The following is a 23439-nucleotide window of genomic DNA, read 5'->3' as shown; positions in this document are numbered from 1 at the left end:
AATTGTAGCACAATTTACTATTTTTAGCAGCTTTTCGGGTCATGAACCACCAAAACCAAACAAAATAACCATAAACTAACCCTCAACAAATGTCTACTTTATCTCCTTTAGGACCGAAAATTTCAGAGGTTATGCACAAGATTTTTTAATAGATTTTTATTTTCTTTTGAGGTGAGGTTTAGTCCTCCTTTTATATTTGATCCATTAGATTAGAAGGGGATTAAAAAACGAACGTTGGTGTAGGAATTTTGGATTAAACATTAAATTTTACTTGCCATATAGCCCAAGCAAAGAAGGACGTTCACCTTTTGATGAGAGGATTTGGGTTTTAATTAATGAAGGACCATTATTATGGGTGTAAAATAATTGTGATTCCTTCCCCAAGAATATTTCTCCACAAAACATGATAAAGAAACCTCATGTTTGATGTCTCATGATCAACAACCAACGAAAGAGTGTTATGTCACTATCCCTTGGGGTTTTTCCCCACTCAATGGGGTCTTCAAATTCAAACTTGAATATCTCTCAATCCGCGAAGAACTATATGGCATGCCACATACCACCTTAAACAAATCGACGAGGAGAATCTATTAAGGATGATCATGACACCAAAAACCATTAATTTCCATGTGAAATTTGTCAACGAAAGTGGGGCATCACCTAGTGTTACTTGGGTTGACATCAATGACAGCCACCTATCAACAAAGAGTTGCCCAAAATTCATCTTACTATGGATGAACAAAATAATAAGTGATTCAAAATTTTCTTGCCAAGTGATGAGGTTGAATGGCATATATATGGAGATTGAATGAATCCAAGTGGTATGTCTATAGGGGTAAGCCGACCTAACTTCTTAGAGGGGCCGACTTTACATTTTAGAGGCTAATAGCTTAAATTTCAAATTTCAAAATTTCTCTTTTGAAGCTGACATGAAGAACGTGTATTATGTTCATTATTTCATGTACATGAAATTAATTATGAAGACCAGACATAACTACAAAATTCAACACTCCCTCTTAACTAGGGAGGTATTCATAATGACTATCAAATGTTCTCTTGTTGACAAATTTCTCTAATAAAATGTTCATTATTTATTATCAACATCAACGTCATCTTTATGATAATCATGGTCAACATCTTTGACCTATAGTAAAACTATACAACATTAAACAAGTACCATAATTTTGGTTGGTACCTCTTGATCTAGATCTCTTCAACTACCAAAATTAACCAAGATCTTTTACTTTTGTGATGTTAGCAGAATTGCATATGTAAGAGTATTGAAAAACCACATGTGCATGCTTTAAAGAAGATGAAACATACTGGAAACCATAAAATCAAAGAGCACAAACACATTGATAACAGAGTTCACCCAATGTGGGTTACGTCTCTAGGCCTGGTATCAAGAGTGGGGAGGTCGCTTCATTATATGTTGTAAGATGATGATGAGTACATAGTACATTCTTTGTCATTACAAGGATAAATTCCTTCAACCGTAATGACATGTCTCTTCGTGAGACGTTCTCCCTATAGGAACTCTCACTCAAATGATCCCTCCTTCAGCATGACAAGCTAATAAATTCTCACATGACGTGGCATACAAATACCCTTCAACATAATGGTAGCAAGGATCTCAACAAAAAAACCATCATCTTAGCAAATCAGAAGGAAGACATGGCTTCACTGCATCATATACCTCCACTTCTGGTGATGGCCTGAAAATGCAAAGCACTGCTGGTGAAATGGGTTGCACTGTTGAATTCGTGGTGCGAAATTGTCTTAAATGACTATAAATTTAACCCCTTTCTGACACCGTCAAAATCTGGACCCTAGGAAATCCTGAAGATTCCCCCAAAGATTCCTTCTTGGCGATGGCTGAAAAATCCACTACTCGAATGAAAATTCTAAGCACACCATTGCGCTCCTTGAGAAATTCTGTGAAAAATGACTATAAAGTCGGCATCATTCTGTCTCTATCAAAAATCAACCTCCAAGGGAATATTTTAGATTCCACAAGATTTTGCAAAGATTCTTCCCTGCAGGTTGTCTAAATTTATGTTGCTCAGATGGGGAAATGGACCACACCATAACATTCCCTACGAAATTTTGGTTCATTTGAGTATAAACTTGTCATGAATCTGACACTGTGAAAAATCACCCTCTAGAGAATCTTTTAGATTCCTCCAATATTCTACATCGGAAAATTCTATGGAATATTCCATTGGAATATTTTTGTCTCAAAAACCATGCCTGACTCCTGGTTCATCTCTCATGCGCACTATTCCACTGCCTCTCCTCCTTCTGGGCAAATGACTGACGAGGTTTAAATGTTGTGGAGGAGGCAAACTTAACAACACAAAGTTCATTGGCCTATTGGTTGGCAGTACTGAGTTTAGGCACAATTGGTTGGTAGGTCTATGGTTCAAATACTTTTGCACCCTTATTTTATTGACACATTGTTTTATTTAATGTTGGTGTGTTTCATTTTTGGAGGCATGACCGTTAACCGTTACATTTGTTGAAAGTTGTTTGAATTGGGCGACATGTGGTTATGATATGGACTATGTTTTAATTGGTGCATGCTATTTGGGGTCTCCCGATTGGCGGGCTGACCCACTGGGTCAAGTGGGTTCGATCCCCGCTGACCCCTCGTCATTTTATTCAATGTGGCGGTGTGTATAACGACCTTCGAGCCTTCTCAACATGGTGTGGTGGCGGGGTTTAACCACCCACCACCATATATATAAAATATATGTTGTGAAAGGTATGAGGGGTGGTGGGCCCAGCGAGCTCACCACCCATTTTTCTCAATTTTTAAAATAATAGTAGTTAAAAAACTTTGACCAAATTTTAAAGTTTAATGGATAAACTAGGCAGGAAACAAATTCGCCCTTTCCAACTGTCGGATTCCATGTGCCGATACCTTTCCAAATTGTTGCCTCGTTAGCCTAGTTTGACCAAAACTATAACCACCATCCTCCCACATCTACCCAAGTAACTGACCAACCAGGATAAACATGCGATGAGAGGCTATTATGAAATGATTCAACCTCCTTGGTGACCTTAAGGAAATGGAATCGATGAAACCACATCAACCATACATTCTACATCAGCAAAAACACCCACAAGAGACATCCCAACCACTCAGACATTATGCCCCTAGGTCCCACTAACCTTTTGAACCTCTTGACCTCTGGATGCTCTCATAGGCTTGCATTCCTGCATCCAAGGACTTTTCCTAGCAAACCTGTGCCAACTTCTGCGAAATTTAAGGCACTTTTCTAGCCCATAATTTCAGTCACTGCCTAGAACTTTCTATAACTTCCAAAATCCATCAACCAAATGATGATAAGACTAATAGACCAAAAATCAACTTTAGGACTAGGTCTCACCATCCCCAACCGAGACTGACATTCTATCAAACACTTGGCATCAATGCAACCTAAAGGTATAGGATACAAGACAGAGCATGAATAACTAAAAACTCTGTTAAAACATGACAAGAAGGATCACCACCTTCTCCCTTAGACTATTATGACATCAATTAGGTCTTACATCCATCATTTTAACAATTACAAGTAAATACATGAAATAACCATGACATGAACGAGTCAATTAATCATTCTTATAACCAACATAAAACCATGGAAATAACAGAGATATAAAAACCATTAAATCCACATATAAAGAATTACAAAAGCAAGAGAACTTAACTTTCATTAATCATAGGCAAATTCGACCAGGTTCGGAACTTCCACGTACCACCCGACCATAGACATGGCTGAACCAAATATTTCTTTTAGCCAGTGACCCTCGTGCCATATTCCAAGCATGAACGTGGGATCTCATGGATAAACCAATCCAAAAACAACAAAGGGAATCTAGAGGTTAAACCACCTCCACCCTCACCAAACCGTGATCACACCAAAACCGGTGCTCTGATCGCAAAACTGAACAGAACTTGGAATTCCATCCGAAATCCATCACTATCCTTGAGGAATTTTTTGTCTCCTTGTTTCTCAGGCTTTACCATAATCCAATCCTAAATAACTAGGCCCTAAACTGAGATGAGTCTCGCAAGCTTTACCGCAATCCAAACTCGGATCACTACACCCTAAACCAAGGCTCCTCCCTTAGGCTTTACTGTGTATCTCGCCGAAAATGGTCAAGGGATTCCTAGGCCTTTGGGAATAAACCTTTAGACCACCTCCACCCTAGATTCCAAAATCCATCTGGAAAAGGAAAGGCTAGGCTGAAAAACATTGTTATAACCCAGTAAAACCATGCAATTGACAACAAGATAACCATTCACCAACATGCAAAGTCATGCATGTCAAAACCAGCTAGGAAATCGCACATGTAATATGTTACCTGCAAGTAATCTTGATGAAGCTGCTTGATCCTGCTCTTCCTTCCTTGATTCTTGCTTTCCTTCCTTTCCCTTTGCTTTCTTTTCCTTCCATGATCCAAAGCTAGAGTGCTCCAAGAAAACTCTAAGTGACCAAGAGTCAGAGAGAGAGAGAATAATGAGAGAGCTCCAAAACTGAACTGACAAAAGGTTACCAACTAATCCTCATAATCCTTTTTATTAATGAGCCCTCTATTTTATTCTTTTTCCATTATTTTCCTCCTCACATGCAATATGTGACATTTCACCTTACTTTTCTCCTAATTTCCTTTGTTTTCATAAATAAATGTGTCAAAAATGCCTTTTTGCCTCTTTAATGCCTTAGCCTTAGCCTTTTCCAATTTCCTTTAGCCATAAAAACATCCAGTGATGCCCACTAGGATACCTTTGCCCAACATTCAACTTGGAATATGTGTCCCTTAACTATGGTCATATTTCACCTTTATTAACTTTTATTACATAGAATTTTCACCAGGGTTGTTACAAAAACTTTGACCACGAATACTTTGAGCACTACGATTTGGTCCTGGTTTTGCTTCATTCTGATGCCTTTGAATTTTGAGTTATTCCATAGCCACTGCTGAGTTCTGAACTTTGACCACAAAAACTTTTACCACGAAAACTTTGAGCACTATGATTTGGTCCTCGTTTTGCTTCATTCTGATGCCTTTGATTTTTGAGTTATTCCATAGCCACTGCTGAGTTCTGACCGTGTCTAGAGCCACCTGGATCATTCCTCCCCATTGAGGAGATTTTGGTCCTCCAAAAGCATGAACATAATCTACAACTGTTGTGTTACATTGTATGCACAACAAGTGTCTTGACAAGCCACACTTCCTTCTCCTTCACCCTCATCCTTCAAAGCCATAAGTGATGAATCGACACCTACATCCTCTGCAAACCTGTAGTACAATATTTGCAAACTACATGCTCAATTACATGATCAGTCATGACCCAAGCATCCCCATACTTTCCAAGAGTTTATAACACACACTCTTTGGTCAAGTGTACATTGTAATAGAAACCAATACCCCAGCTATCAATATAATGCCAAAACATCATTGTTGCTTTAACAAACGATGGAAAACAAATCATCACTTTTATAATTATATTGCAACACATGATTTACAAAATGTGGCCATGAAAAGCTACTATATCTATTAAAACCATCTCTCACTCATCAAAGTGAATGGATCATCATCCTGGAGTTGGTTCGCTTGTTGAACAAATTTTCCAACTGGTTCCTACACGGGTGCTTTGTCCTTGAGATGCTGCTCTGGATGGAGTCTGCAACATGTGGCTCTTTGATGTCCACCTTTATTGCAATGACTACAAAAATTCTTCTTCCTCCAAACCTACTTAACCTTCTTCCTTCCCTGATGTGGAGAAGGCTCTTCATGTCTCGTCCTTTTCTTGCTTCCATTCTCTTCTAGCACTTAGCAACCACATGGTTATGAAAACCACAACAACTACATGGTTTTCTACACCATGATTTATGTTCACCAATAACAATATGCTTGTAATCAAAATTAGCTTTAGAATACTGAGACTTTTTATACCTCTCTAGACTATCGCTGGTGCAACCTTGGTGATGAGAGCTTGCCTTAGCTCTTCCTCTACAATGTGCACTGTCATGGGAGGATTGTGACGTGTTCCCATCATCCTTTTTCCTCGATGTTTTTGACAATGTCTTGGAATCTTATGCTACCTTTGAGCACTCTCGTTTAGTGTATCCCAAACCTACAAATCGAGGTCTTTGTACCACCTTCAATGGTTGAGTGATTCCTTGGCCATTAACACAAAGTCCTCCTCCTTTATACCCCATCTTGGTAAGTAGTCTCATGCCAGTTCCTGAAATGGGGACCTCAAGGCTTCCAAAAGAAATAGCTTCATGTGAAAATGAAACCAAAGAATGATCAACATTGTGTACCTTAACTATCGATTCTGAAACAGGTGATGATGGCTTCGCTGAGCCTTCGTTGCGCTTCAATTTTTCCAAGGTATCTTTCGTGGCTCGTAACTAAAGCTGCAATATCTGCTTCTCCTCTTTTTCTTCTCGTAGAAGTCTCCTCAATTCAACATTCTCTACTTGAAGGCTCAGATTGATCTCCTCATCTGAATGATAAGAATATGATGAAGAAGAAGATTGTTCACTCGAGGGGGTAGATGTAGCATATGCCTCTGCTATTTCTTTCTCTCGTTCCTCTCTTGCCATTTTCTCCTCATAAGTTGCATACATTATGTCCACCATGCATGCCATCCTGAGGATGTCCTCATAGAGATCTTTGTTTTTCTGCATTTCTCTTCTTGTTGCACGTTCAGTCATTCACACTCACAATTCACATTAGTGAGAAGATCGCTCTGATACCAAACTTGATCTAGATCTATTCAGCTACCAGAATTAACCAAGATCTTTTACTTTTGTGATGTTAGAAGAATTGCAAATGAAAGAGTATTGAACAACCACATGTGTGTGATTTAAATAAGATGAAACATAATGACAATCATCAAATCAAAGAGCAAAAATACATTGATAATGGAGTTCACCCAGTGTGGGTTACATCTCTAGGTCTGGTGTCAAGTAAGGGGATGTCGTTCATTAAATATTGCAAGATGATGATGAGTACATAGTACATTCTTTGTCATTACAAGGATAAATTCCCTCAACCAGAATGTCATGTCTCTCGACGAGATATTCTCCCTATATGAACTCTCACTCAAATGGGCCCTCCTTCAGCAAGACAAGATAATAAATTATCACATGACGTGGCATACAAGTATCCTTCAACATAATGGTAGCAAGGATGTCAACAAAACAAACATATCAGCAAATCATAACAAAGACATGGCTTTGCTGCATCATATCCCTCCACTTTTGGTGATGGCCTAAAAATGAAAAGCATTGCTGACGAAATGGGCTACACCACTGAATTCGTGGTGTGAAATCATGTCAAACGAATATAAATGTGACCCTTTTCTGACACCGTTAAAATCTAGACCCTTAGGAATCTTAAAGATTCCCCCAAATATTCCTTCTTGGTGATGGCTGAAAAATTCGCTGATCGGATGAAAATTTTGAGCACACCACTGTGCTCCTTGCGAAATTCTGTGAAAAATGACTATAAATTCGACATCATGCCTCTATAAAAAATCAGCCTCCAAGGGAATCATTTAGATTCCAAAAGATACTATAAATATTCCTTGTTGTTGACTTCCTAAATTTATGTTACTTAGATGGGGAAACAGACCACACCATGACATTCAATTATGGTTCGTTTGAATATAAACTTGGCATGAATTTGACACTGTGAAAAATCACCCTCGAGGGAATCTTTCACATTCCTCCAAGATTCTGCATGGGAATATTCTGTGGAATATTTTCGCCTCAAAAATTGTGTTGGGCTCCTGGTTTCGCCCTCGTGTGCATTGTTACGCCGCCTCTCCTCCTCCTAGGAGAATGACTGACGAGGTTTAAATGTTTTGGAGGAGGCGGACTTCACAACACACATGTCATTGACCTTTTGGTTGGTCATACTAACTTTAGGCACAACTGGTTACCGGGTCAGTGGTTCAAATTGAGCTACACCCTTATTTTATTGATGCATTTTTTTTAATTTAAGGTTGGTGTGTTTCGTTTTTTGAGGAATGATCGCTAACCATTACATTTCTTGGAAATTCGTTTGAACTGGGCGGCAAGTGGTTATGGTATGGTTTGTGTTTTAATTGGCGCATTCCATTTGGGGGCGCCCGTTTGGCCAACCAGCCCATTGGGCTGGGCAGGTTTGATCTTGTCAGCCCCTCGTCCGTTAATTGAATGTGGCGGTGTGTATAATAACCTTAAGCCCTTGTCAACATGGTGTGGTGGCAGGGTTTGACCACCTTCCACCATATATCTATATCTATATCTATATCTATATATATATATATATATATATATATATATATATATATATATATATATATATATATATATATATATATATATATATATATATATATGTTGTGATAGGTATGAGGGGTGGCGGATTCGGTGGGTTGACTGCGATGACATAAGATGATAGGATCCCTTGAGCGATAGATAAAATTGTCGAATTGAGAAGGGATCTGACCAACCTAAATCAATCTTCTATGGAATATTTTGGTTTCTAGAAACTTGTGATGAATTGTTATCACTGAACTGAATTGTGTACATTTCAGTATTCTTCGGAACATAAGTTTTTAGTTTATGTTATAAGCGACGTAGATTGATTAAGTTGTCTACTCCTGTGATTCAGATGTTGATAAGGAATTCTTTTGGTTTGACTTTTCCTTATAAAGTGTGTGGCACTTTTCCAGTTTACTTCGGGTACTAAGGTTGTTGAGTTAGTTACAAAAACTTCACTTGGAATTTCCATCATCTGAACTGCAACATCTCAGTGTGTTTTTTCTTCAATTGACATGTCTTCTTCTTGAGTTGAGAAATTTACTAGATTGACATTTGTTGCTTTTTCTTCAATCTAGACTGTTACATCTAAATATTTTGATGCTTCTTTTGCGATAAGTTCTGCAAGTTTGTTCTCTAATGATTTCTTATCATTTTTAAGTTTCTTAATTTGAGTGAGTAGACTTTGATTATGATTTCTGATATCAAAGATTTCTTATGTTTGTGATTCATCATCCATATTCTCAATTTTTTGATGTTAACCTTTGAGTAAGGGTTTTTAAGCACAAATTTTCTTCTTCAATTTCGATAAATTCTCGTTGAATTTCTTCTCAAGACATTCCTTTTCTTCTTTTACTTTTTTCTTTGCATATTTGATATTTTTCGCCTTTGCCAGTAGTTTTTTACTATGGTCCTTTAGACACAAAAGTTTTTTTTTTTTTTTTTTTTCCATTTTTGCTTCGTAGGACTAATCTTCGAGATCTTTATATTCCTTTCCTTATGCCTCATTTATTTTTCCAAGGAAAAAAACGTAATTTTATTAGTTAAAACAAAATTACATGTTACATTTTACAAAGAACCAAGCATCATCAAGTCAAAGGGCTAATGATAGGCAGAGATATTCAAAAAAACAACTATTATACAATAAGGAGAAAGCTAAGCTTTCCTCCCCTTCTTTTTATCCACCCTACGCCATTCTCCTTGAGATGGCATATCAGAGACAAGTGCGAGTTGAAACCCAGTTTCAGGCCTAGCATTGTCATTTTCTGAGTCCGAGTTGTCTATAGAGTGGGTATGTTTATACCCTCTAGTATCCATATCTTCCAGGTTGTTTGCTATTTTTTCTTGTTTATCCTGTGTTCCATTGTGGTCCTAGGGGACTTCCCCTTGATATGTTGGTACCTGTGCTGTCTGATTGTTCCCGGGTTGTATAGTTTCCTCCACAACTTCCTCTTCCTCCTCGTCCTGATCGGGTGGAGGGAAATTCTATCCCTTGGGCTGTTTCCCATTCCTCTTATTTCTACCGGTGTATTTATTTCCTTCTGGGCACATATTTTATAGATGCCCTGTTTGTTTGCAGATTCGACATCTGAAGGTTGTGTTCTCATAGTCTAATGTCTGAGTCCAATGCATCTATTTATGGATCAGTTGTGTGTGGTTCAGTAATCCTTTACTAAGATCTACTTCTACACATATACGGGCATGTGTGGAGATCCTTTCTTCCATTCTTTGGGTATTTGTCTTAATATATTTCCCAATAATGTTCCCGATTCCTGTGAGTACTTGCTCATCCCAGAAATGGAGTGGGAGATTGTGCAGGCAGATCCACACCGGCATTCTAGGGACCACCATAGTATTTGCATCGAAAGCAGGGAACCATGGTGTGATGGAGAGGCCCGTCGATCCCTAGAACCATGGACCTACCTGAATAATATTGTCCCAGACCTCTGTTGAGGGTATTTTTACAATGAAAAACCCCTTTGAACAGAGGTGAATTTCAGAGTCTAGTGACCAATTAGTCAATATCCAGTGAAATAACTCCATAGGTTTTGCCCCAAAACAATTAAAATGATAGATAATTGCTTGAGATTAAAAAGCAGCACAGTGCTCATATGTTTTTGAATTTTCAATGGTAAGTTCTAGACTAGAGTTCAGAAACTCCACGATGTATGGGCTAGGGGATGTACCAACCTGTTTTTTTGGTTCTGCAATTGTTCTGTTCCCTTGTAGGATGTTCTTGAAGGAGGGTCCTCCAATTGGTTGCTTCTGTTTGGCTTCTGTGCTTTTCGAAGAACTGCCCCCAAATCCATTTCTAGCCTTTAAGTTTTTGGTGGCAGCTACCACACCCCCCCTTAATCTCAAATTGAGTATTATGGAGGATGCAACTTGAATATGTTGTTCTTGCAGAGACATAGTATCTTGTAATACTCTACCTTCGAAGTTCATGTTCTATATTTGAAAAGGGTAACCCGCCTGTTGTATAATGTTGACTTTTAGCTGCTGCAAAATATCGCCAGGATTTACCCATATTAACAGAGAACGCCCTTCAGGAAGTTTGATAAAGATTTGGATTTGGGAGGGTGATGATAGTTGAATTGTGCCATACATCCCCAGAAAGCCCAGAGTCCTCACTTCAATTGGGGTTTGATAGACACTAGGGTTCGAAGGGAACGCATGGAGGCAGGGCATGACGCCGAGACCAGCGCAGCCAAGCTAGAAACCATCGCACAAGCCGACTGAGCCAGGGGGAGCCTATGATGTCATCACACGAAAGACTGGGTCCTAGGCCCGAACACAAAAAAAACGAGGAAGCTGATCCCGTCAAGCTATACTCATCCCAGCGCCCTTTGTCTAAAGACGGTCCCTGTTTGAGGCATACAAAACAACCGATTTCAGAAGAAAACTCCATGCCGTAGCCACCAGCCGAAGCCTTGGGTCATCGTTGCTAAGATCCAGTGGACGAAGCTCAGGCCGCCATGGATCTACCTCCCACCCGAGGAAAGCCGCTCGCATCCATTGAAGCGATCACCCTAGAGCCCCTTGTGTCCCCTGCAAATAGAGCAACCACGCAACACTGGTTTCATAGGGACAGTAACCAATGAGACAGATGTGTCCCATCTGCCTTGGAGCCACCAGTGAGCCTCCCTACGAACAAGTACAGTCAGCCACTCCCAGCAAAAATTTCCTGCCATGTGAAGCCCTAGTTTCTGTTTTCGCCATTTTTCCCTCTCTGTTGTTACTTGTTTTCTGATGCTTCATTTTTTTGTTGAATTTCTACAAGATTTTATTTTAATATTTTAATTTGAGTATGTGCATTACCTTGATATTTTTCCAAAGCAAACAATTTCCTACATGTCGGACAAAATATTGTGTGATTTTTAAAAATCGATGAATACTCATATTTTGTTCGACAAAATGAATATCTAATCCAAAACGTAAAACTATATATAGAATCCATAATTTTTCATTCATTTTCAATTTAGGGTCCATTCTTGATATCAAATATTAAATAATTTTTTTTATTTTTTTTTAAATTGATCATTGTTCGACTTCTATAAAAACCATAAGCACTTTGTACTTATATATATTCTCCTTTTTGTTTTTAATAATTTCACGACTTAAATTTTTTTAAATATCCTTTTTATTGAACTTATTTAACCTAAAATAAAATATTATACCCTTCCTCTTAGATGAGCTTTTGAGAATATATTATTTTTAATACCCCTTCTTAATTGAAATGAAACCTTTTATAACCTTGAAGATGAGACAAGGTAATTTAATTACTATATATTCTTATATAGTATCAAATTGATTTTTTTTTTCACTATTAGTATACAATTTAACTTGAATAGTTAATATTTATTTGCATTACCATTTTTTCCCATTAATTTTCACATATATCTAATTCTCATCGTGGTATATTACCACGAAGGGGTGTGATTCTTCACAACGTTTTCATGAATGTAAATATTCCTTAGGATTACCACGGTTTATGACTGCATGAGATCACTATTTTCTTACCCAAGTGGTTGATCTATTTGCAAATCTGAATATTCTCAATGATAATTATTTGTTGGAGAGGTAATCTTACTATGTTTGGATTATTAGTGTGTGCAAAAAAAATCCGTCTCTATTCCTCGATACTCGAGCGGTTGATGTTTTGCAAGCACGTTTAACACAATAATTGAGTTTTCTAATTAATTATTGTACCGTACATGGATGTACGACATAGAAACATCTACAATGTGAAATTTTATGGAGCGAGCATTGAGTGGTATGCATCACAATTTTTTTTTTTTTATTGATACCAATGTAACAAACAAATTTCATATAATGAAAGGAATGCTCTGATATCAATGTAACAAACAACGTTTGTATATGCAACAGATTACTTCAAAAGATTTGAAATATATAAACATCTATTATAGGAATAAAAATGTATTATATTAGAAAATGTATATAAGATATGAGATGATTACAAATGAGGGTGAGGGAATTCTTATATACCTAGACAGGTACTTCGTCATAAACGGTCATGTCCATAGAGGCATGCCTCTTCTATACTAATCACTAATTAATTAATCATTATTACAATATATATATATATATATATAGAGAGAGAGAGAGAGAGAGAGAGAGAGAGAAAGAGAGAGACCCATAATATTGTTGGAACTTGCTCATCCCAATCCTCCCTTTTCGCAGAGCAAATTTTAGTAAGACCCTTTTACAGGGTTTTGTTAAAATCTTTGATAGTTCCATTCACTTGCGGGTGATAAGGACTACTTTTGTGGTGCTAAATCATAAAATTCCGTAGTAGTGAACTAAATATCTCATTAATAAATTGTGATCCCTCGTCACTGGAAATACCTCTAGGACAACCACTTCTAGTAATGATATTTTCAAATATGAATTGGGAAATAGTATCAGTAGTGCAATCTTTAACAGGAGTAACTTCAACCTAGTGCATTAGATAATCAATTTCAGTGATGATGTACCTAGCATGTGAGTGTCACACAGGTGGGTTAATAGGTCCTACAAAATCCACTGCCCCCTTTTCAAATGCTTCAGGTGTTCTAATTGGATTTAAAGGGAACTCATCCCACTGAGATGGTAAACCAACTCTTTGAAAAATATCACACTTCTTAGCATACTCTTTAGCTTCCTTAGATAATGTTGGCCACCACAGGCCAACCTTCAAAACTTTCTGATTTGTTGTTTTTCCTCCAACATGACCTCCCATAACTCCCAAGTGGCATTCCCATAAAATGTTATCCCTTTCATGGTCCAAAAAACATAGACGCAAGATTTGATCAAGTCACATTTTATATAGATGGCCTGCAATAAGTTGATAATTGAAAAATTGAACAACCATATGTTGCTTTTGAGCTGTTGTATAATCATCAGGGCACTTTCCAGTTGTTATAAACAATGCAAAATCCTCCAAATAATCTGGCACCACTTCAACTTTGAATAAATGTGCATCTGGAAATTGGACATCAACAGATCCACCCGATTCGCCTAATTCCAAACAAGACAAATGATTTGGGCCCACACTCAAACAACCTAGCTTATAACTTCAAATGAAAATTATTGAAATAATAAGATCCATCTACATATCCTTCCCTCTAAGATAGGTTTATTTAGTAAGTACTTCAGAGTGTAGGTTTTAACCCCGTACAGAATTACTTTCATACGAATTCTAAAACACAAAAAATAAACAATGCGAGAGCATAACACATAAAACACATATACACAAAGACTTTCCCCTAGATCCCAAAACTGGGACTACCAGCTTGATTTTTCATATATTCCTTTCAATGTTACATAACATATTTATACATGCCGAAGCATCCAATACCATGGACCGAAAACCATAGGTACGTTCGCCCAACCTAATATTGTGGAAAGAATATAACACAACCCAACATTCTCCCACTTGTTTTCTTTCCACAAGGGGCCACAGGAGAGCTTAGTCATTTATCCAGCCCTGAAACGCTCATTGTTTCTCTACACCAAGAGAACTTCTCAAAGCTCACAAATTTTGTCAATGCATCTGTTGTATTCTTCAAAGTGCCCACCTTTACCAGCAACACCTTTTTGTCTTCTATCATATCCCTCACAAAGTGATACTGAACATCAATGTGCTTTGTCTTTGAATGATAAGCAGGGTTCTTTGCCAAGAAAATTGCACTTTGGCTATCACAATCTATCCTTATATCTCCCTGTTTGACCCCATACTTGAACACGATCTCTGCAACCAAACGGCCTCCTTGCTTGCATGAGTGGTTGCCATGTATTCTGCCTCTGTAGTTGATAGTGCCACTACATATTGTTTCTTACTCATCCAACTCACTACACCTCCAAACAGGGTAAACACATACCCACTTGTAGATCTTCTCTGAGGTGTTTTTTGCCTCTGCAGAAGAAGCATCATCATATCCCTTTCCTTTGTCAGGAGCTTTAGATTTACAGTCCCTTTTGTAGTGCCCTTCCTTTCCGCATTTCTAGCACACCACCTTTACAGGTTTGCCTGGAGATTTAGATCTCCCTCTAGATTTAGATCTCCCACTCGATGACTTATTTTTTTTTATGTTCTGGGACCATCCTCGTATAGACAAGGCATCACCATTCTGGCTCTCCATATTTTTTCATCTCATCTCCTCCGTCAGCAAGGATGAGACTGTTTCATCAAACTGCAAGGTAGTTGCATTACTACCTATTGCATTAACCAGACTATCCCACGAATCTAGTTGAGAACACAAAAAACTGATGCACTTATCTTCATCTGAAATTTTAATATCAACAAATGCTAACTGACTTACCACAGTATTAAATGCGTTCAAATGCTCTGTCACCAAGTATCCATCTTTCATCCTCAGGTTATATAGCTTTTTCCGCAGGAACAATTTATTCACCAGAGACTTAGATTGGTACAAATTCCCTAACTTGTCTCACAAAGCCTTCATCATAGCTTCCCCTGATACAGTCAAAAATATTGAATCTGCGACACACAATCATATTGTGCTCTTTGCCTTCCGATCCAACTTCTTCCATTCTTCATCGAACACTCCCGTTGGTTTACTACCCGGATCTACCGCAATCCACTGATCTTTATCCACCAACAGATCCTCCATCTTGAGTTTCCACAACTCAAAACTCTGACCATTAAACTTATCGATCTCTATCTTTCCACTACTCTCCATCTTCTTTCACCACCAGAATCGATCCCGCAGATCTCCCACTGAACAGGGTCTACCATAGGCCCGAGCGAAACCCCTCAGCAACAAAGGCGTCCCCTTGAAGCCAAAACAACTCCGATACCAAATATAGGTTTTAACCCCGTACAAAAATTACCTGCATATGAATTCTAAAACACAGAAAATAAATAATGTGAGAGCATAACACATAAAACACATATACACAGAGATTTTCCCCTGGATCCCAAAAGCAGGACTAACAGCTTGATTTTTCATTACATTCCTTTCAATGTTACAATACATATTTATGCATGCCGAAGCATCCAATACCATGGACCGAAAACCATAGCGTCCATAAACATGGACCAAAAACCATAAGTAGGTTCGCCCAACCTAATATTGTGGAAAGAATATAACACAACCCAACACAGAGTATAATGACTTGTAAAGAATTTAAAAGGACCACCCAAAAGATAAGTGTCTAAAATTTTGTAATGAATACAACATGGCAAGGGCTTCCTTCTCAGTAGTTGTATAGTTCTTCTCCGTAGTAGAAAGTTTTGTGTTGGAAAAATAAATGGGATGATCCAAATTACCTTCTCCAGGATGGGTTAAAATAACTCCCAAAGCAATTCCTAAGGCGTTTATATGGAAATGAAAATTTGTATTCCAGTATCAAAACACTAAAATTGGCGCACTTGCAAGCTTCTCCTTCAGTGAATTGAATCAATGTCACATTCAACAGTCTAAGAAAATCACTCAGACTTTTTCAATAATTTCTCTAATGGTGCAGTAATTAGAGCATAATTACAAATGAACCTACGATAGTATCCAGTGTGCCCCAAAGTTCACCTTAATTATTTAACACTACTCAGTGGTGGCATATTCAATATCACCACAACCTTAGTAGAATCTACAAATATTCCTTCCTTACAAACTATATGTCAGAGCAACGTTCCAAAAGGGATAAAAAAATACATTTCTTTAAGTTTAGAGAAATATGTAATTTTCTATAACAATCAAACATCACCCTAAGAAAATTGGAATGTTTCTTCAATAAATTATATATCATCCAATCACCCATATATACCTCAAGAAACTTATGAATGTAGTCTCAGAATGAAACAATCACAATCCTCGAAAGCACAATGGGTACATTCTTTAGGATAAACAACATGACATTATAATCATAAGAACCCCATACTGTTTTGAAGCTAGTTTTCTTCTTATCTTCATCTGCAATATGAATTTGGTGATAAATGGAAAAACCATCAATGAAGGAATAAGCCTCATTACCCGCAACATTATACAAGACCTCGTCACTGAAAGGAGTAGGGAATGGATTGTGGACACAGGCATTGTTAAGTCTCGTATAATCCACACAAACTTTGATTTCTTGTGAATTTTTCTTATCTTGGATTACAATAATACTAATCCACTTTGCTTCATGAACCAAAAGTATAAGTCATGCAACCAACATCTTATTGATCTCCTTCTTCACCTTCTCTTTGACTCATGGATTTCATCTGTATGGTCGATGCTTAATCAGCTTTGCATCAGGTTTAAAAACTATCTTAATCACACCCATATCTCCTTTAATCCCCTTAATCTTTGAGACCGAGGCAAGGAACAAATCCTCATACTCCTTTAATAGATCAAAAACTTCCTTAGTGGTCTAATCGTCCCAATAATCACCAATAGAGGCAATTTTGGGCTTTTCATCGGTCCCAATGTTAAATTTTTGAAACTTCAGTGGTTTCAAATGTGGCACCTCCTTCATAGGATCCTCTTGTATGCCTCTCTCCCCCTCAGAACCTTTAAAAGATAATTTCTTAATTCCTCTAAATTGTCATCAGGTTCTTTATCAATTTTTCCACAAGCTACAACCTCGTGAAATCCATATTCATATTGATGTGCAAAGTCTCCATACCTACTACATTCCTCAATAACTTTTCCAAAATGGAACAAGACCTATTTAATAGCTTCTAAGGCTTCAACTATCCTCACATTTGTATTTGAGAATGAAAAATATCTACAAATTTGAGCAATCATCTATCCCAATCCATCAACTTCCTCTTCATTTCCTCCTTCAAATACCAATCCTGTGGGAAATTTCCCAATGTATAAATGAACTAGTGCATCCACATCGGAATTGGCAAACCAATTTCTCAGAAAACAGAAGTACAAACTTGTACATGCTTTTGTGGACTAGTGTACCCATCATATTTTGGAATTCTATGAGAGGGATTCTCTGGAGCTAAAAATCTACACAACATTGTTGGGTGTGTGTTATATTATTTCCACGACTAGCCCCACATGCGGCGAGGTGGAATTTCCCCGGGGAATTTTTTTTTGGACCCTATATTAGGTAGGCAGACCTACCTATGGTTTTGTGCGTGGTTTTTCACATGGTTTTGGGCATGATGGTTTTCTGCCCATGGTATTTTGTAGATCTGGTCAAGGGAACTACGCTTATTTTATAATCTAAGGTTAATGGATTGGGGTTTATGAATGCTTTGGCATGTATATATATGTATTGTAACATTGAAAGGAATATAATAAAAAATCAATTTGGTAGTCCCGGTTTGGGATCCATGGGAAAATCTCTGTGTATATATGTCTTATGTTTTATGCTCTCGCCATTGTTTATTTTCTACTTTTAGAATTTGTATGCAAGTAATTTCTATACGGGGTTAAAACCTACATTTGATATCAAAGTTGTTTTGGCTTCAAGAGGATGCCTTTGTTTCTAAGGGGTTTTCTCGGGCCTGTGGTAGACCCTGTTCAATGGGAGATCTACGAGATCGATTCTTGTGGTGAAAGAAGATGGTGAGCAGTGGAAATATAGAAATCGAGAAATTTAATGGTCAGTGTTTTGAGTTGTGGAAACTCAAGATGAAGGATTTGTTGGTGCATAAAGATTAGTGGATCACGATAGATTCGGGTTTTAAACTAACGACAATGTCAGCTGAAGACTGGGGGAAGTTGGATCGGAAGGCAAAGAGCACAATACGGTTGTGTATCTCAGATTCGTTATCGTTGAACGTATTAGGGGAAGCTTTGGTGAAGGCTTTGTGGGAAAAGTAAGGGACTTTGTACCAATCTAAGTATCCAGTGAATAAATTGTTCCTATGAAAAAATATGTATAACCTAAGGATGAAGGATGGAGACTCGGTGATAGAGCATTTGAATGTCTTTAATATTGTGGTAAGCTAGTTGTTATTTGTTGATATAAAATTTCATATGAAGATAAGTGCATCAAGTTGTTGTGTTCTCTACCAGATTCATGGGATAGTCTGGTTGTTGCAATAAGTAGCAATACGACTGCCTTGCATTTTGATGAAATAGTCTCATCCTTGCTGTCGGAGTAGATGAGACGGAAAAATACGGAGGGCCAAAATGGTGGTGCCTTGTTTATATGAGGACGGTCCCAGAATGTAAAAAAAAAAAATCCTCGAGTGGGAGATCTAAATCTTCAGGTAAACTTGTAAAGGTGTTCTGGAAATGCATAAAGGAAGGACACTTCAAACATGACTATAGATCTAAAGCTCCCGAGAAAGGAAAGTGATCTAATGATTCTCCTTATGCAGAGGCGAAAACCACCTATGATGAAGGTGCGGATGTGTACTTGGCTTCTACTTCAAGTACACATGTAGATCATGAGACATGGTTGATTGAATTAGGTGCATCCTTTTCACTTCACTCCCCACAGGGAGTGGTTCTGCGAGTATGATAAATATGGTGATGGTGATGTCTTCTTAGGGGATGACAAGAAGGATAAAATCGTCGGTCGCAGAAAATTCAAGTTGAAGTTGCAAGGTGGAAGGATTAGAACACTTTCGAGTGTTCTACATATCCCTTCATTGGCCAGAAATCTGATTTCTGTAAGCAAGTTGGATGATGCAAGTGTAAAAACAGTGTTCGAGAAAGATACCTACAAGATGGTTCGGGGAGCACTAGTATATATACAGGGATTTCGGATTGGAACTCTATACAAGCTTCAGGGTAGCACTATTATTAATGGATGCAACAGTTTTGTGGTTCCTAAAAGTGAAGTAGAAAATCTAGTGGTCTCTGGAGAAACAACCATGCTATGGCATCAAAGGCTTGAACATATTGGAGAGAAGTGCCTTTGAATACTTCATGGTAATGTTATGGTAGAAGGTATGTCTAATTTCTCTCTAGATTTTGAATTATGTGAAAATTGTGTATATGGGAAGCAGAATCGAGTAAGTTTCCCCTCTGGTGCTAAGAGGGGAAACATATATTAGAGCTTGTTCATGTTGAATAATTAAGGGCAATTAGGTGTAGTGTGATTCTTCTTTACTTGATAACAATTTGTGGAGTCTTTTTACTTTTTCTTGTTAGCTTAATCTGCTTCTTCTTCTTATTAATGCATGTGTGTGTACTTCATCAAACTTCTGCCAAAAAATAAGAATAAGAACACAAGACGTTGGCTCTCTGTTGGGGCCAAAACCTCTCTTATCTTGAGAGGAAAACCCTTTAGTAAGTTTCTCTTATTGAAGCTTCTTATTGATCAATGCCAAACCCTAGACCCTTGACTAGAATGTCCTCAAAGCACAAGTCAAGTCCTTTCTCCTTTCTACACTTAGTATTCCTTCTTCCAGCACTTTGTCTTCCTTCTTCTTCCAGCAGTTCACTCTTCTTTCAACTATTGGTAGACCTTGTTACACTTGCTCTAGAAGAGGTGTTTTATCCTTGATCTTTAATACACATAAGGAGGCCTTTCTCTCTTGCCCAACTGAGTTCTTACTTGAGATATAGTTGCAAACCTGTTATTATAGTAGTGCAGCCCTGTTTCTTTGCACGTGTGAGGGGATTTATTGTGAGATTTCACATCTTCCTTCTTTGCTTGAGTGAGATCCTTCTTCACTTGAGTGTGGGCCTTGTAGGCCTAATTATCTTTCCCAAACAATGAATTTTATGTGACTGTGATAGAGGGTTGTTATGATCACAGGGAGACCCTCTCCTTTTCACACGTGTGACTGTTTTCAACCCTAGAATAGACTTCTGAGGCTCGATATTTTGTCTTCCTCCTTCGTTGCACTAGAGGTTCCTTTTCTTCTCTCTTCCTTCAACTTAACAAATCTTCTATACTCGCTGATTTCAGAGGAATGAATGCTTGGAGGAGACTTGACTTTGCTTGGAGGTGTCTTCTCTAACTCTAATACATAATTATACCTAGTGTATTAAGCTCTTAAAGTCTTCAACATTTTCTTTTGACCATTTGACTCACCTATATCACTTTAACATGTGTTATACCTATTTCAATGAGCAAGAAACTCATTGTCATATATTATAAAAATAATATTTCTTTTCTTGAGTAAATACAAATATCAAAAGTACTGTTGAGTCAAGTTATAGACTTACAATTTGTCAACATAAATCATTAACCCAGGGCAGGTAAGCTTGTGAGATGTTGTGCAAAATATATGCAGGCTTAATACCTCGAGTGCTTACTAATCAAACCAGTCAATCATACACAAAATTAATGTCTCTTTTATGCATCACCATTTGGTAGCAAAAGGCTATGGAGTGGATTTAAACATCCCTCCACAGCTCTTTAGTATTGCACATGTTTATTAGAAAAGATAAGAAATCAAACTTACAACAATAAAGAAATCAATTTAACAATGTAAATTAAATCTTTGATTAAACGAAATCAACACATTAACACAAAAACTTAACCATTCAATTAATAGAAAATTGATGTTGAAATGTCAGATAGAGTACATTAGTTGTGTAAAAAAATTATTACTACATAAAGGAAATTAAAACGCACACACACTACAACTAAGGGAGTTGTGAGCAAAGGGGGCCCTCCTTCACTCACAACCCTTTCAAGATTAAAAGGTGGCTTGCTCAATAGAATAGACAGAACATAAAGTATTATATTAATCTGAAGATATTACAGCCGAATGTTGTTTAGTCAATTTAGTGTCTTAAATTGCTTGCATAAATTATCAACCGGGGTTTGTAAGCTGATGAAGTGTGGTGCACTATATGTGCTTAGTTAACCTTTTTCTTACTTCGTTTTTTTGTATTTTATGTTGTTTTTGGGGGGTTTCTGTCCTTCGATGTCTAAGAATGTACAACTTGAAACTATGAGAAAATTTAAGTGAATCTAATGAATTTTAAAGGAAAGGAAATGTTCCTAAGTTAATCTAATTTCCTAAAAATGGTTCAAGAACTATTGGCTTGTTAGAACCTAATAAAAAAAAGAGCATCTATCTCTTCTTATCATTAGTCATAATCCATGGATCTAATTCTTAAAACCAAGAATGAAATTGATGCAGAAGGTAACTTAGTAATTGCATTCATTAAACATTCAACCATTCAGTTTTGGAATATGATTAAATCAATCTCCTTGAAATGATTATTGGGAATATTATTGATGCAACTGTGTGAGGATTTGAAAGAAAAAAGGTAAAATCATGTAAAACTAACTGTAAACAACTAATGTATTTTTTACTTTCTCCAACTTTCAAATGTGAAGCATTACCCTCTTGAAGTGCTATGAAAGAAATAAATTATACCTTAGTTCCTAAGTTCCTAGGATAATAACAATGTACTGAGTAAATTCAATCACTGTATGAATTAGACATTTAACCATTTAGTTTAGGATCATCATCATCATCTTGAAATGGACTTTAAAAACATCCATTAACAGGTTAATTGACAATTCTGTTCTAAGAAAATGAATGAAAAAACAATAAGAAAACTAAGAAACTGCGTATTCTTATTACTTCAATCTTAATTTAGTTTGGAAGCAGAGACATTTTTCTCCACAAGATATCTTAGAAGAACAAGGTTGCATAGTTATGATTTATCATTATGCTATTGATTAAAAACTGAAATGAAATGTCATCCTAATTTAGAAAATAGATTTGCTAAAAACAAAGTAATGGAAATTGAACTAAAAACAACAAATGAAAAACCTCCTTCAATGCAAGGGCCCTCTGCAACTGATGTGGCTAGAATACTAGCTAGTTAAGGATGCATTTTAAACAATCATTGGCAACATGAAGTTTGTATTATGAAAAAAACGAAGTCTGAATACAGAGTATCATCAAAAAGCCTGAACTTAACGTAATTCCTTCTAACTTCTCTCCCTTCTCTCGGTTACATGCAACCGACATTTAAAGGAAAATAACATAATTGTTTATGAGATCAACTTGCTACATGTGGCTAATTCAAATTAAATGTAGCATGATTGTTTATGAGATAAACTTGCTACAGGTGGCTAATTCGAATTAAATGTAACATGATTGTTTATGAGATAAACTTGCTACATGTGGCTAATTCAAATTGCGATAGGGCTGTTTAAACTTTTTATTAGCTCCAGGTGTCTAATTCGAATTAGATTTTCAACAGAACCGTTAGACTCTTGATTAGCTATGAAAGAGAAAATCAAGAGTCCTAATGCTTTCCGATAACATACTTTGACTCCATCTTTGACCATGACTTTAGGTTTGCTTTTTCGTCGATCTGGACCGAGTGAATAGGGTTGAATCCATGTGGAGATGATTCTAGAAATGCCCATGTGGCCCAAGTCTTCGTTTGACACCTGGAACCTGCTAAACCATGAGAGTAGCTACGGAATCCACAGTTAGCTGCAGAATAGGTTGCGTTCTATAGCTAATTTGCAAAAATCTATTCAAATAGCAAGAACATGAAAATATAATATGGCAATCATTTTAATGCTTTCCTTAAGACAAAACCTAACATTTATCATTGATTGGGTCTGTAATCTTATGAGAAAGTGAGGGAAAAAGGTGAGAAAAAATGTCAAGGAGAGGGTAATTCTGAGGTTCAACATACCCCCACTGCAAAATCATTGCATGTCCTCATGTAATTTGCCAAAAATGTGAGTTCTTCCTCCCTAATGCATT

Source organism: Pinus tabuliformis, chromosome 1_2, assembly GCF_031772625.1.
Source record: "Pinus tabuliformis cultivar Carrire ecotype Pingquan chromosome 1_2, CPIR1, whole genome shotgun sequence".
Lineage (NCBI taxonomy): Eukaryota > Viridiplantae > Streptophyta > Pinopsida > Pinales > Pinaceae > Pinus > Pinus tabuliformis.
Note: the sequence above shows the minus strand (reverse complement) of the source record.